A 7,500-nucleotide genomic window follows, 5' to 3' on the forward strand; every position below is an offset into this window, starting at 1 on the left:
AGTTGGCCCAAGCCAGTCTGACGCCCTGGACGCAGAGCTGACCTGCCGGGTCGGCAGCCCTCACCATCATGGCGCGGGACTTCTCTGCAGAGATTTTGAGTCCCAGCTCCTCGCATTTCCCGCTGATAATGTCGAGCGCCTGCTGCGCCTTCCTGAGCTTGTTGCCCCTCCCGGTGACCACGAGGGCGAGGTCATCGGCGTAGCTGAGGAGGATGGTGCCATTGTGGAAGGGCAGGGCCACCAGCTGCTCCATCAGCAGGTTGAAGAGGAGGGGGCTGAGGATACCACCCTGGGGCGTCCCGTTCTCCAACCTCTGGAAGCTGGACTTTAGGCCCTGGAATTTTACCCTGGCGCGGCGATGCTGGAGATAGTCGCGGAGCCAGGCCAGCATCCTTCCCATCACGCCCTTCCTTACGAGGGCGGCGAGGATGGCGTGAGGGCTGGCCAGCTCGAATGCCTTTTCCAAGTCGAGGAAGACAACGATGGCGGGGCGATGGTTAACTTGATTCAGCAGTGTCATGATGCTGTCCGCCGTGCTCCTGCCGCGGGTGTAGCCGAAAATGTGAGGGTGTAGTTCAAGTTCAAGTTTTGTGATTTTAGTCCCAGCGGAGCTAGCCGATTTAGGGACTGGCTTGTAGTTTCTGGGTGGCTTCAAATAGTGTATTTGGAGATGTTAGGGAAGTGTTGGGGTGATTTGAGAAGTTGTGTAATTGGGTAAGAGTTTTGATTTTCGCTTGTGGGCATGCGGGTGCATGTGGGGGTGGTCGGGGTGTTTACAGCAGTCCCCCGACTGGGGAGGAGCAGACGAGGTTGGCTGCAAGGACGAGGAGGTCGACTTTGGAGGAGGAGTCCGCAATGAGGCGTTCGAGGGCTGTGGCAGGGTCATTGAAGTTTGACCTTAGGGGCCAGAAGTGGGCTTCCAATTCGGGGCACAAGAAGAGGCAGTGCTTGAAAGATACTTCCGCGCCACAGGTGCAGCGGGAAGTGGTATATTTGGTCCGCCAGTGATTCACCCGTATCCTGCTGACTGTTGCCGCAATGTACGGGGGTAGAGAGGAGAAGGGTGTAGTGGTGTAGTTGGTCAATATATATGGCAAAAGAAGGAACGTGGCAAAGTGTCAGGTTGGTCCCCCACTCGACCTCATCTGTCGGTGTGGCGGACTGTCACAGCGGGTGGACCAAGTATCCTCCTGTTGTTCGCGTGGCTGAAGCGTCCGTCTGGATCAGGGGGCTCTGTGTTTCCGTGTTCCCTTACCTCCTATCCACATTCGTCATAATGTATACACAATAATAATAATAATAATAATGATGATAATCAGTTTATTGGGTATAGCAGCTTTACTCCTGAAAATACACATTCTACAAGATTATTACATTATAAATCTATGACAGTGAAAAGATGTTACAAGCATTCAAAAACAAAACAAAAAAGAGTAGGCTAAGGAAAAGGTGTGTTGTACAACAATGTTAATTCTTGCTGTTGATTAAGTCCGCAAATGTCGGTGTGGGCCCTTTTTATACCGGTCTGTGTGTGCTCTGATCGGCTTGATGGTATTATGGTGTCGCACCTCCAGACGTGGTCGTGGTATATGTCGAGGTAGCAGGTTCCGGTGCCAAGGATGTTTAACTAGGGTGACCGCAAACGTCCTAGACTCTGAAGATAGCGGTCAGCAAGAGTTAGTAGTCCTAGTGTGGTGAGAGCGTGCTGATAGGTGGTGTATTTTTTGCCAAGGATTGGGCGACAGGCTCTGTTCCGCACTTTCTCCAGCTGTCGCTGCTGCATGATTGTGAGTGAGGAGGCCCAGGAGGGTGATTCGTACATCAACTTGTGCAAAATGAAGGAAGTATGGATTGTCTTGAGGTTTTTAGTCTGAGCCCCTAATGAACTCAGTCGACGCAGCATATACAGCTTGTAGGAGGCTGCCCTGGTGTTGGCAGTGTTCTCCTTCTAGGTCAACTTATTATCGATGGTTATCCCCAGCAGCTTAGTAGACTGGGACACTTGAAGGGGTTGGCCGTCAATTGTCTGCAAGGGGGGGGGAGAACGTCATTTAAGGTGTGGAAGTGTATTACCGCAGTTTTCTTGTGGTTGATGGAGACTTTGTTGTGTACTAGCCATGTGTGTACCTTGTCAATCGTGTCCTGCAGTGGGTCGAAGTTCAGGTCAGTGTTGGACACAGGGATCCTCACCGTGCAGTCATCAACATATTTCCACCTGTGCGGTGTGCCGGGGGAAGGGGAGGGGAGGAAAGCAGGGAGGAGAGAGACGTCAATATCGGGCAGCGTTTGACAGATGGATGCAAAGTGGTCATTTAATTGTTCAGCCGCAAAGTCTGGTGAAAATTGTAATAGAAGGGGGGATGTCAGATGCCTGCCTCATACCACATAAGTATTTGACCCTGTTAAACCACAGACTGCTGCTCTGCTGTAAGTGCTTGATCTTGTTGGGGTAGTACATTTTCTTGGCTCTTTTGATTTCCCTTATAACTTTGTTCCGGAGTTGTCTAAAAAGGTAGATGTCAGTGTAAAAGCTTTAGATCGCTGTTGAATCAGTGTGTGTTTGTGTGTGTGTGTGTGTGTGTGTGTGTGTGTGTGTGTGTGTGTGTGTGTGTGTGTGTGTGTGTGTGTGTGTGTGTGTGTGTGTGTGTGTGTGTGTGTGTGTGTGTGTGTGTGTGTGTGTGTGTGTGTGTGTGTGTGTGTGTGTGTGTGTGTGTGTGTGTGTGTGTGTGTGTGTGTGTGTGTGCATGTATGTGTACATATATTCATATATATGTATTTATATATATTCATACACACAGACACAGACAGACAGATACCCCCCACACACACACTCACACACACACACACACACACACACACACACACACACACACACACACACACACACACACACACACACACACACACACACACACACACACACACACACACACACACACACACAACGCGTGGCGCAATTGGTAGAGTTCCCGGCTGCCACTACGGAGGTCCGGGTTCGAATCCCGCCCAGGGTTGAAATAATTTGAGTATCGCTGCGCTCCAGGTTGTTACTCCAACTATAGTGAGAGGGAAGTTGGGGTGTGTGTGCGGGTAAGGTCACAGCATTTCCAATAGATCGGTCATATACAAGCAGCTCTCTTCTGGGAGGGAAATGGCTGTCGTTCACGAGTCCAACACGTGATCCAAAGACAATGGTGAATCACACACACACACATGCGTATATATATATATATATATATATATATATACACTGTATATATATATATATATATATATATATATATATATATATATATATATATATATATATCATTAAAATGAATGGCAAGCTTGTTATGACAGAGTTTCTTGTCGTATTTTTCTCTCTTTCTTAGAGTGATCTTGCCTTCTGTAGGCAGTAACCTTAATAAATCTCCGTATGTCATGTTGTGGAATAACATACATAATCTATAAATAAGCCAAAACGCGTTTTCACACCTCTTGGTGCTTCCTCAGTGGCAGGTACGAATCTAAGGGCTGGGCTGGTGTGTGTGGGTAGTAGTCGTCAGTTGAGCAGTAGTCGTCACTCAGGTCAGGTCAAACCGGGTAGCTGCTTCAGTTAGCGATATGGCGAGTGAGTGTGTCACTGTGTTCAGCGCCGAAGAGGTACAATCTCTACTTAGTAGAATTGAAGCCTTGGAGGATGCTGTTAAGTGCCTTAAAGAGGAGAATCGAGTTCTCCGCTCGAAGGCCCATGATACGGAAGGCAATATTAGCGATGAGCATGGATGGAATACGGTGAGAAATAAGATGCGGAAAAGTGGAAAAAAGTCCTCACCAGCCCAACTGAAATGCAAAAACTCGTTTCAAGTGATGGTAAATCTGCAGGAAGAAGGAACTAATGAAATCCAAGATAAGAAGGAAAGGGCAGACGCTGGATCCCTGCCCACAGGTAAGATTTTGGTAGTAGAAGACAGTCAAGTGAGGTATTTAGACAGGGTTTTCTGCGACAAAGATAGGAAGCATAGGACACAGGTGTGTTTCCCCGGCGCGGGCATAGGTGATGTTAGAGATAGGATTGAAGAGTGTCTAGTAGGGGAAGGTAAGGACCCAGTAGTTTGCTTAAGTGCCGGAGGAAATGATATAGGTAAGGTAGGGAGTGAGGAATTATTTGCGCGGTACCGAGATGCGCTAGACAAGATCAGAAATAGGGGAGGTGTTCCTGTAGTATGTGGAATCCTTCCGAGGCGTAGAGTTGGAGGCATGTGGCATTCCAGGGCTATTGCAATGAATTGCAGGCTGGCAAAACATTGTAAGGCTAATGGATGGGCATTTGTCGACAACTGGGACCGCTTTTATGGTAAGAATCACCTATACACAAGGGACGGAGTGCACTTGTCTCCCAAAGGATTTCGGCTCCTTGCTGAATCCCTTGAGCGAGAAGTAGGCATCCTACAGGGTTTTTTCGGGTAGATTATGTGGGAGTAGGGGAGGAAGTATCGGAATATAGTTTAGGAAATAGAAACAACTTAGAGGACTGTACAAAAAATCACCAAAGCAGGTGGAGGGAAGATAAACTTAAAGTTTACTATACAAATAGTAGGAGCATAATTAACAAAATTTATTTGCTGCGAGGTAAAGCATGCGTAGAAAATTTCGATATTATAGCCATTACTGAATCCTGGATCAACATGGCTGATAAACATTTCCTTCCGGAAATCGAAATAGAAGGATATAAGTTTTTTCATAAGGATAGGGTCGGCAGGAATGGGGGAGGTGTAGCACTTTTCGTTAAAAATACATTAAACTGTATTATCAACAATTCGATTAAGGAAGAGCACTGTACGGAATCTATTTGGGTAGAGATTATAGGCAAGAATAAGAAAGTTATTATTGGCGTCTTGTATAGACCTCCTAACCTTAGCATTGAGCAGACTGATTCCCTAATTCATGAAATTCACAGAGCGTCCCAGTACAAAAACGTTGTAATCATGGGAGATTTTAACTATAGAAACACTGACTGGGAAACTTTAATAGGAGATCATGAAGCGAAAAAATTCCTTGATATGGTGAAGGATAATTTCCTAAAACAAATGATTACTGATCCTACGAGGGGACAAAATACCCTGGACTTAATTCTAACAAATAATGAGCACCAAATTAGCAGCATAATAGTGGGCGATAGTCTAGGCTTTAGCGATCATCAAGAAATAAGATTTAATATTATTTGGGAAAAAATAAAAAGTACAAATAACGTTCAAGTACCAGACTTCAGGAAAGCAAACTTTGACAATATAAAAACCTATTTGAAATTGAATACGAAAAACAATCCAGACGTTTCAAACATTCTTGATTCTCGTTGCGGGGCTGATAGTCAGAAGTGGGTTAAGGAGGATACACGTACCTTGGGTCAGTTCTGGGTCAAGGAGCGAAATACGCATACCTTAGGTCAGGTCTGGGTCAAAGAGAGTGATGCGCGTGCCTTGGGTCAGGTCGATTCGGGGCGACGGCCCAAAAATCAGGTCAGTACTTTGGATGAGATGTATAGCAATCTGGCAGATCTAATTATTAATGCACAAAACACATTTATCCCCCTAAAGTCAATACGGAAAAATAGTAATACTCCCAAATGGATGACAGACAGATTGAAACATGAGATCGGAATTAAAAGAGGACTTTACGTAAAAATAAAAAACGGGGAATCACACCTTAGATCAAGATATAACGAAATGGCAAAGCTGGTTAAAAGGAATACACGTTCAGCGAAACGTAATTATGAAATCAAGGTTGCCAGTCAAGCAAAATCCAACCCAAAGGGTTTCTTTCACCTCTATAGAACAAAAAATAAAGAAAGAATAGGACCAATTAAAAACGATGAAAATGTCATGATAGAATCGGAAGAAAAAATGAGTGAGGAGTTTAACAATTATTTTCTATCGGTGTTTACTAATGAGAGGTTAGATAAAGTACCTGACTGCGATCCGATTTTCAGAGGGGATGAAGAAAATAGCCTAACTAATATCAGCATTAGTAAAGAAGAAGTTATCAAGCAGATTGACAGACTTAAAGCTACAAAATCTCCGGGTCCTGACGAAATTTTCCCAAGAATGCTTAAAGAGTGTAAATTTGAAATCTGCGACCAGTTAACTGAAATATTCAATAAATCGGTAGACACTGGTTCTGTTCCAACTGCTTGGAGGCAGGCAAACGTTGTTCCTGTTTTTAAGAAGGGAGATAGATCGACCATATGCAACTACAGGCCAATCAGTTTGACATCGGTTATAGGAAAAATGCTTGAATCAATAATGGTAAATAGACTCAGAGAACACATTGAAGGGCATAATTTAATTCGTGATTCACAGCATGGTTTCTCCAAAGGTAAGTCATGCGTGACTAATCTTCTATCCTTTTACACTAAGGTATATAAGGCGTCAGACAACAATGAAAATTACGATGTTATTTACCTTGACTTTAGCAAAGCGTTCGACAAAGTGCCACACCAGAGACTACTAAATAAAATCAAAGCCCATGGCATAGGAGGAAAAGTGTTAGAATGGATTAGAGCTTGGATTAGTAACAGAAAACAGCGGGTCACCATAAATGGAATAAAATCTAGGTGGGGCAATGTTACTAGCGGGGTCCCCCAGGGCTCGGTTTTGGGTCCCTTATTGTTCATTATGTATATAAACGACTTAGACGATGGGTTAAATAGTGATGTTAGTAAGTTTGCGGACGACACTAAAATAGGACGCCTAATTAGGTCAGGAGAAGACGCCCAGATTCTGCAGGATGATCTTAATAAACTGTTAACATGGTCGGTGAAATGGCAAATGAACTTCAATATTTCTAAGTGTAGCGTGTTAAACGTAGGGCTACACAACCCCGAAAATAGATACAACTTAGATGACACGTTTTTAGAAAAATCTGAGTGCGAGAGGGACTTGGGAGTTCTGGTGAGTCCGGACCTTAAAACCAGGAAGCAGTGCATTAGCGCCAGAAATAAAGCAAACAGAGCATTAGGCTTCATTGCTAGGACGGTTACGAACAATAGTGCAGAAGTAATCATTAAACTCTATCTGGCGATAGTTAGACCCATCCTTGGCTATACGGTACAGCTTTGGTCTCCGTCCTTTAGAATGGGCATCAGTTCATTAGAATCAGTACAGAGAAGAATGACCAAAATTATACAAGGACTCGGAAATTTGCCTTACGAAGAGAGGCTTAGGCACCTAAACTTACACTCTCTGGAAAGACGCAGAGTGCGGGGTGATCTAATAGAAGTGTTCAAGTGGATCAAAGGCTATAACAAGGGTGATGCAAACAAGGTCATCATAATAAAACAACAGGGCAGGACTCGCAGTAATGGGTATAAACTGGACAAATTTAGATTTAAGAAGGAAATAGGCAAGAATTGGTTTACAAATAGGGTGGTCGATGAATGGAATAAACTTAGTAACCACGTAGTAAGCGCTGAAACTATCAGTTGTTTTAAAAAACGATTAGACAACTTTATGGATGGGG

General features: G+C 44.4%; 1 protein-coding gene across 1 annotated transcript in view; it reads left to right on the forward strand.

Annotated features, from left to right (window-relative positions):
• The window catches only part of LOC143037221 (uncharacterized), a 262,402-nt gene that overhangs the window by 19,113 nt on the left and 235,789 nt on the right, over positions 1 to 7,500 (forward strand). The window lies entirely within an intron of this gene.

Source organism: Oratosquilla oratoria, chromosome 22 (assembly GCF_046742065.1).
Source record: "Oratosquilla oratoria isolate Oo_2021 chromosome 22, ASM4674206v1, whole genome shotgun sequence".
Taxonomy (NCBI): domain Eukaryota; kingdom Metazoa; phylum Arthropoda; class Malacostraca; order Stomatopoda; family Squillidae; genus Oratosquilla; species Oratosquilla oratoria.